Here is a 9,589-nt window from a genome sequence, read left to right as displayed (position 1 = left end):
CCTGCCTTATTACCAAGGGCGGCTATTTCTGCCACACAAGGAACTACAAGAGCTGGTCATTTCCTGTTATCATGATACCCTAATGGAGGGGCACCCAGGTATTGCAAAAACTGAAGCCAAAATTAAGAGACAATTCTGGTGGCCCACCTGGCAAAAGGATATTAAATCATTTGTGATGTCTTGTGGCATTTGCACCCAAAACAAAAGTCAGAAGAAAAAACTAGCTAGACTCTTACAACCTTTAGACATCCCGCCTACACCATGGCACACCTTATCGTTAGACTTTATTACTGATCTACCCCCATGCAATGGATTTAACACCATCCTAGTTATTGTGGATCTTTTTTCCAAGATGGCCCACTTTATTCCTTTAAAGGGATTACCTTCAGCTTCAATCCTAGCCTTGGAGTTCCTCGAAAACATTGTTTGCATACACGGATTTCCGTCCGTATTGGTCTCTGACCGGGGCAGTCAATTCATTTCACATTTTTGGAAAAAATGTTGTCAATTGGCGCAAATCGATGTGAGGTTATCGACCAATCACCACCCCCAAATCGATGGTCAAATGGAGAGGACCAACCAGAATCTCGTACAATACCTGCGTTGTATGTTACATCAGACTGAGAGTAATTGGAAAGACATTCTTTGGATCGCCGAATATGCATACAATAATTCAGTACATTCTGGAACTGGACAAAGCCCCTTTTATACCTTATATGGGCACCATCCTCGAACCTCAGATCTTGACTCACCCCAACACTTAGAAATGCCCGCAGTGGACCATCTGCACGCTACGATTACACAAGCCTTTAAGGAAGCAACTGCACATTTAAAACAGGCGAAAGAAAAATACAAGAAAGATGCTGATCGGCATAGAAGTGATACTCCACAATACCAGATAGGGGACCAAGTATGGTTAGCCACAAAACACATACCTTTAAAGGGAACACGGACCTTTAACCCCAGATATTTGGGACCTTACTCTATTAAGGCCATTATCAACCAGGTGGCTGTCAAGTTGGACTTACCTGCTAATATGCAAATTTACCCCGTCTTTCATGTGTCACTTTTGAAGCCAGTGCAACCAGGGACAAGACTAACCAAGCCACCAGACCCCATCTTTGTAGATGGGGAACCCGAATTTGAAGTTAAGAACATCCTGGACTCCAAGCTGATAAAGTCAAAACTTTTTTATTTAATCGACTGGAAAGGTTACTGACCACAAAAAAGGTCATGGGAACCTAGTGACCACGTTCACGCACCCCGATTGGTGAAAAAATTCCACCAAAATTTCCCAGACAAACCGAAACCACAGGGAAGAACGACTTTAGGAGGGGCCTTGGGGGGGAGTGCTGTCATGATGCCTACCCCTGGGGACTCAGACCAAGTCCAGCAACCCCGGTAGCAGGCATCAAGTTATTCCAAGCAAGCCCAACAACCCCTGCTAGGGGCTATTTGGGTGCAGTCCTGGCGTCTATGGCACCAGGCTCATATGGAGAGTCAGTCCTGGCGCCATAGGCGCCAGGCTCATAGATTTAAACTTACCTGATGCAGACCATGCTGCAAACTTACCTGATGCAGACCATGCTGCAAGAGCTCCAAGCCAAAAGAGGCTTGGAAGGGACTATCTTACCTTGGGACTATTTTTTACTCAGGTGGGGCTGGGGAGGAATACTTACCTGGGACTACTTTGGAGGCTATTTAAACCACGCCCGAAGAGCAGCACACGCTTCGCGTTATTCTGCATCCAGCATCGTAACGCTCACCGTTCCTGCAAGTCTGCATCCAGTCTTCTGCCACGCCCGCATCGAGTCCGGAGCTCCGAGAAAAAGGGTGAAAGAAGGAGAAAAGGTGAGAACAAGAGCAATACCTTTGATCCTTACCTGAATTCCTGATCCACCGCACCTTCGTGCTGGAAGAAATAAGTTATTTTAGGCGCGCCGCCTCGTCTGCTGCAGCGCCACGCTGAACTCACCGGCCTTCGCAGCATCTTCACATTCCACTGCATCCTTCTGCATGTTCCCGCCGCACTCCGGCACCTAAGGGGAAGACAAGAACAGCAGGTGAGCCAAGGGAATAAACAGAGGCAATATTAGTTACCCTCCATAGACTTACCTGATTTTACCACCGGGGGTACTATTCCTCTTTACGGGTTGGCGCAGCTTCCACTGCATCCTCGCCGAACCCCGGCCCCTAAGGGGAAACAAAAGGACAGCAAGGTGAAACAAAGGGACAAACAAGGGGAAGTCTCCTCTCCACAATAGACTTACCTGATTTTACCGCCGGAGGCATTATTCCCCGAGACTTCATACTTTCTCTCAGCGCCTGAATAAGGGAGAAAACAACAGGTTACATACTGACATTTTATCGAACTGTGTTGGATAATACAAATCCTTACCTGAATATTACCGTTTGCCATGAGGAACTCTTCGCTAGGGTCAAGCTGCAACCTGCAAGGAATCGGACAAGAGTGAAAGACAGACATTTGAACTCTTACGAACTACTTACTTATGGCGTCTTGCCGGAAATCTCAGAGTCAATATTGTTCTGGAACTCACCAATTCCTTCGAGCCAGTGAAGCAACTGGTTATCTACGCGCCCCTGCGCTCAACGCAGGATGGAGAGCTCATCTTTCCAAACCATCAGGTGAGACTATAAGAGGGGACATCAAAGGTGATCAGTGGGGAGAACAGCGGGAGTGGGGGGGGTTAACGCTCAACTCCACGGGTGGTTAATTCCCTTTCTCCATTTGCAGAAGAATATTCCTACGGGCCAAGCAAACAAAGCTAGGTGGGCCAGTCTAGTCCGTCATCTCGGCACTGCACGTCACATTGGTGGAGACCGCAGCTGTCCAGTTCAGATCGACGCCCCTGTGGGAGCCAGGTGAGCGTAACACCAATCCCATAGAAATCCTATAACTACCCTAGTAAATCCTTAGAATTGTCAGAATCCTCTGTTTATCCTGTCCTTAGGAAAATCTGAGTTAATTTCCAAGTGTTAGCGCCATTCTTTGCAACTCATTTCAGTCCTTGTGTAACTCCTTAGTACTATTTTGAATAATTTAATTAATTCCCCTATAGAACTGAACGTGGCGTGGATAGGTTGCCATTGCAAGTAACCACCTTACATACCATGTCTGTCTTTAACATCTAGCTATTAAAAATACAGGGGGTCATTACGAGGTAGGAGGTAACCATGCCGCTATTAGCTTGCGAGTTACCGGAGCATTACAAATAAATAAATAAATAAATAAATAAATAAATAAATAAATACATAGCGGCATGGCTACCCCCTCACCGGGTACTGGGCCTCATTACACGGTAGGCGGTAAGTTATGGCCCTTACCGGCATGGCGCTAATAACGTGTCCGTGTAGGAAGCAGGCCGCTAATTGCGTGGCATCACGAGTACGCGGGCACGAGTTTAGCGCCATGCCGGTAAGGACCCTACCGCCATGCCGCAAAAGGCCCTGAAAAGTCCCTTAGCGGCACCGAGGAAAGCGCTGATAGCACTTCCACCCTCCCACAACACGCCATTGGGGGGGACCGCTAATAGCGGTGACCGTTAATAAGCGGAACCGGAAGTAGCGTCATCGCACAGGAACAGGAAAGAGCACGGCGGCCATCTTTAGAAACACAATCCATTGCCATCCTCTGCCCCCAGGACCTGCAGCCACACCAGAGCTTTCCAAATCATCCACAGGCCCACTGAGAATGCCCAAGGCCATAAAAAAGGAGCTGAGCGGCAGCGCAAGGAGCGCTTTTCAAATGAATAGCTCACAATGCTAACTGACACGCTTGCTGCTAACGCAGAGGTGGTGTTTGCCAATGACATCCGCATTGTGAAGGAGGTCCGGAAGCGGTGGGACGATCTACGCCTCCGTGTACGCAGCATCCTGGCTGCCAACCGGAGGCTAGCCATGGGCACAGGAGGCGGTGGAGGATCCCCAATAAAACTGCAGGAGTGGGAGGAGACCTGTGCAAGCACCATTCGGGTCGAATCAATCGAGGGAATAGGCGAAATGGAGCGCGGTGTGCCGACATCGTCAAGTGGAGGTGGGTGTCCACACAAAACACTGCACTGTGAAACATGAGGGAATCCCCCAAATCTGACCCTGAAATCATCTCATGGATGGGGCCATTAAACACACATGCACACAACCCTGCCCATATGCGGTGCACATCCCGACACAAACACATGCATGCAGCACCACAAACATGTGTCACCCAGACTCATGCATGAATGACCCACCCAACTGTCTAACAACCTTCATGGCCAAACATGAAGTCCGAATTTATAGAACAGCAGGAACAACAACATCTGCATGAAGCACGTTGACCAATCACCAATGCCATCCCTCTCTTTGTCCCCCACAGGCTCACAAACTGACAGCGATGAGCAGGACACTGCGACGCAGGTCCTACCTGCTAAGAAACAGGCCATGGGAATGGAATCAGGAAACATGGCCAGCACGTCGAGGACCACTGGAAAGAGTGCACTCCTGCAGAGGGCCAAAGCCAAAAAAGCCACCCACGTCACCAAGACGTGAAAGTCCACAGAATCAATTGCAGCACCCATTCCAGCAATCTCCCCCACGCACGATCGACCCGCAGAAGGGGCACTGTCCGCTGCCAATAGCTCCATTGGTGAGGCAGCTGCCACGTCACCCATGTCCGATGTGGAGGACTCTTGTAACTCACCCATTCAACAACATACACCCAGCCCCAGCAGTCAAAACAACCGAGCCCACGCCCCACATCACATTCCAGCAGCCATGAGCAGTCTGGGTATGAAAACGTGGCAGGGTGCTGCAGTCCACCGGTGCATCACCTGATGCTGGACAAATACAACAAGGTGCGGCACCCACCGCACAACGCAGTCACAGAGGCCATGACATGGCCATCATCAGACAGCAGCAGGCGGACATCACTGTGCTGGTTGGCCAGCATGTGGTTGAGGCTGCACGTGCGAGGGAGGAGTGCAGGGAGCATGCAAGGGGCATCAGACAAGCCATAGAAGGCAGCACCAACCGGCTATGTAAGGAAATGTCATAGGGGGAGGGGGGAAAGGGTTTTTGGAAGTGTTGTGGGGGGAGAGGGGAAAGGGTTTTTGGGAGTGTTGTGGGGGGAGAGGGGAGAGGGGAAAGGGTTTTTAGGAGTGTTGTGGGGGGAGGGGAGAAAGGGTGTTTGTGTAGTTGGGTCCATGCACTTCTTTTACTCACAATACTTAATACACACTGGTGACATGACAAATCACAAGAGTGGACAATTTCATTGTGTATGTGTGCTTTACTGGTGGACAGGGCACAATGTACATTTCACCACAAAACCCAGTGCCCAAATACCCACATCCATTGAATACTATTCATCCGTGTGTATTAGAAATATTGGTCTATCAGATGCTGGCGCACAGCATGTCCCTCCTGGACATCGCCACCTGCATGACTTGCAGCCCCATCTTCTCCCTCCTCATCCCCATCATAATCCTCACCAGGTGGTTGCAGTTCAATGTCAGGGGGCAGTGGCACATTCCATCTGATACACATATTGTTCAGCATGACACATGCCATGGTGATCTTGGCCATCTTCTCATGCCCGTACCGGAGTGCCCAACCCGAACTGCTGAGGCACCGGAACCGTGTCTTCAAAAGGCCAAATGTCTGCTCAATTACCACGCGGGTATGGGTATGTGCACGATTGTAGTCCTCTTCGTGCCTGTTCTGTGGGTTCTGTACAGGGGTAAGGAGCCACCTCTTCAGGGGATAGCCAGCATCACCTGCATGGGTGCAACAATGGGTATGTGTAAGTGTTTACATCAAGTGGAATTTGTACATATCACACAAATCAACTTTGCATTGTGAAGGACATCCACAAATCCCTGCTTGCATGGAGGTAATCAAAGTAACGGCAATGTGGGAAGGTGATGTGGTCCTTGCAAGTGGACATGCACCGTGCATGCCTACGGCAGTTGATGCCATGTACTGGGTGAGGTCTACTCATTCGTGTATTTTGGTCCAGGCACCGTTTGGACCACACTGCTAGTGAATTGCCATTCCGAAGTTGATGTCCCCATGCTGTCATGCGGCCCTTCTGTAGTGGTGTACGGGTGTGCATCAGTATGATGGATAGAGGTGATCTCTTTGTATGCACTCATGGTCGCATTTCCGTTGTGATGCTGTTCAGCATACGTTTCCATTGTCCATATTGGCTGCATGTAGCTGTGTTATAGGGGTTATGGTCTGATGTGCAGTGTGCATGTTGATGGATATGGCATGATTGGGGTAATGGGTTTATTTCATTGTTGTGCAGCTTACTACTTGCATGTGGTGTCCATGTGTCAGGTCCAGTGTGGGCTGCCTCGGGGGACAGTGGTGTGATTCTGTATGGGCATAGTTGACCATGACAACTAATGACACCCGGCGGTTGGAGTATGATTCTCCCCCACCCCATCACACCCGGTTGGAGTATGCTTCTCCCCCCCAATCACACCTGGTTGGAGTATGCTTCTCTGCCCCCCCAATCACACCCAGTTGGAGTATGCTCCCCCCCCCCATTCACACCCGGTTGAAGTATGTTTCTCTCCCCCCCCTATCGCACCCGGATGGAGAATGCTTCTCTCCCCACCCCAATCACACCTGGTTGGAGTATGCTTCTCCCCCCCCATCACACCCGGTTGGAGTATGCTTCTCTCCCCCCCAATCACACCCGGTTGGAGTATGCTTCTCTCCCCCCCAATCACACCCGTTTGGAGTATGCTTCTCACCCCCCGAATGTACTGCCCACATCATAATGCCATGTGCTTGCCATGCTACTCACCAAGTAGCCACGAACGTTGTCCAGCATGTCGCTCCATGTAGCGTGGTATCGTTGAGTTCCGCAGGACCATTGAATCATGGGTTGATCCGGGATAGCGGGCACAACAATGTGTGATGATCTTGTTGGAGTCACATACCATTTGGACGTTGATGGAGTGGTATTGCTTTCTGTTTCGGTACACTGTATCATTGGCATGTGGGACAACCAATTCCACATGGGTACAATTGATGGCCCCGATGCAACTTGGGATGCCTGCCAGTGAATGGAAGCCAACCTTGGTGTTAGAGATGTCCTGGGCAGTCCGTGGCAGGGAAATGTGTTCACTTGTGTGCTTCAGGAGGGCATCAAGCACCTTGTTCAGCATGCGTGAAAATACTGATTGTGATATGCCATGCATCTGTCCTACCGTTTGCTGGTAGGTGCTTGTGGCCAGGAAGTGGAGCACAGTTACCACCTTCAGTAGAGGGGGGATGGCAGTACGGATGTCTATGAGGCTGACTATATCATTGTGTACCATATCCACAATGGTGGTGATGCTATCCTGGTCCAGACGGTATAGGGTGTGTATCTGCTCAGGGGTTAGGTTGAATGGACTGGCTCTGATCCTGGGGATTCGTGGCTGCCTCTGTGGTACAAATAGATGCACTGGTGGGGCTTGCTGTACCTGTCTCGCCCTCCTCCTCCTCCTGCGTCTCCTCTGTGCTGCCTGTTGTTGTTGCTGTTGCAATGCAATCATGTCCTTCAGGCCATGTAATGCTGCTAGTATTGGAATCATTTTGGTGTGGGAAGGGGTGTGGTGTGCTCCTTTTGTCCTGGTCCAGTCTCCATTGCCTCCACCTGTGCTGATTGTGGGCACCTGTGGCGGTTGCGAAACCTACACATGGCCCTTTACGGGTGGTTCGCGATGCCGCTATTTCCGACATGTCGGTTTGGGCTTTTTGGGACTGCTCCATGCCGCTGTTTGCATGTTCGCATGTCTTGTAATGGACTCCTATTTCTGCCATGGCGCTATTGCCGCCATGAAGGGTCACGCGCCCACGACCATGGCGCTATTAGAGGCACCGTACTTAGCGGTGCCGGTAATAGCGGGTAGGCGGGTCATAATTGGAAGGTGCGGTCAGCGATACCAGTAATCCTTTACCGGCATCGGACCATTCCGACCTTGGAGGGCCCAGTAATTCCTCATTCAAGGAACCCATCCCCATTCCCATTCGAGCCCCCAAAGGGCTCAATGGGAATGGGAAGGGTGCTAACAACGAGCCCATTATTAACGGGCCCGTTGTTAGCACCCTGGTCTGCACGCGGGACCCGCTAAGGACGCCTGGTTTCACCATACTAGGCCTGATGACATTTTAGATAGTGCTGGTTTCACCAGGCGTCCTTAGCGGGTCCCGCGAGCAGAACTTGTAACTAGGCGGTAAGGGGTTGACGGCTCCGGCATCTTTACCGGCGCTGTTAACCCCTTACTGCCTAACTCGTAATGACCCCCATAGGGCCTCATTATGACCCTGGAGGTAACCATGCCACTTTTTGCAGCATGGCTAACCCCATTTTGGGTACCGGGTCCGGGTTCCCTGAATCGGGAAATACCGGGCCATTCCGACCTTGGAGGGCCTGTTATTTCCCCATCCAAGGAACCCGGACCCGGTACATCACCATTCCCATTTCAGCCCCCAAACGGCTCAATGGGAATGGGGATGATGCTAACAACGCGCCCGTCAATTACAGGCCCATTGTTATCATCCTGGTCTGCTAGCGAGTCCCGTGAGCAGACCTCATAAGGAGGCGGTAGGGGGTTTACAGGGCTGGCAGCTCTACCGGCCCCATTAACCCTCTACTGACAGGGTCGTAATGAGGCCCGTAGTCTCAGTAAAACTTGCTATTTTCCATTTTAAACCGATTTTACCCATGCAACTGCTTTCACTTTCAAAACCGAGTTTCGTTTCCTTTTAAGAATTCCATACTGTCATCCATTCAGAGTCACCCTTTCACTTTCATATTGTACCTGTGATGTACCTTTGTACCTTAGCATCAAAACCGCATTCCGATTTTGTCTGTTTAGCCCATTTTCTAAGCCATTTTGCTAATTTTACCCTGTGAAACTAAGCAAATGCAATTTCTCCACGTGTGATTTTGCTGCACTGTGTTTTTCCTTCCAAAGTTGATTTTCTGAACTGTATGCCCGTTGTTAGTACATTGCCTTGTAGTTTGCTACTGTTCTTACTTCTTTTGTACAGCCATACTTATTTCTACCTCATTCATTCAACCACACATGTCAATTTCAAGGGTTTTATATCCAATTCTTTCATTCGGTGTCTTGCATAGTATACCTGACTACTTGCTGCCCCTCCCTACCTACACAAAATTTGGTTAACAGGGGTTTGAGGGCGTGTTGCAGGGGGAAATACTAACTGTGGTGCTATTTGAAAATAATACTCAAAAAGTAATCCTGCTTTTATTCAATTGTGCATTGCGTATCTTATGTTAAAAGGTCAAACTGGTGTGTTCTATCATTTTACAGTGTAATTATCACCACACTGGTGTTTGCTGCCCTATATTGGACGTGTTTGATTTTTATTCCAAATTAAAATAAATACATATTTCATTATCACACACCGGCCTGGTTCATGGTCCATTGTGACATGGGGTGTACGTTAAGGGGGGTGTGAGACGTATTGGCTGTCTTCTCAAAGCTGAATCCAAGTTCAATAATTGAAAAGCGTTTTAATTGTGCGTTGCATCCTTGGGCAGTATTAAGAGTCCTGGTCTGGAGTT

This window comes from Ambystoma mexicanum, chromosome 5q (genome assembly GCF_040938575.1).
Source record: "Ambystoma mexicanum isolate Mex_15411 chromosome 5q, UKY_AmexF1_1, whole genome shotgun sequence".
NCBI lineage: Eukaryota > Metazoa > Chordata > Amphibia > Caudata > Ambystomatidae > Ambystoma > Ambystoma mexicanum.
The sequence above is the reverse complement of the archived record's forward strand: the minus strand, read 5'-3'. Positions refer to the sequence as shown.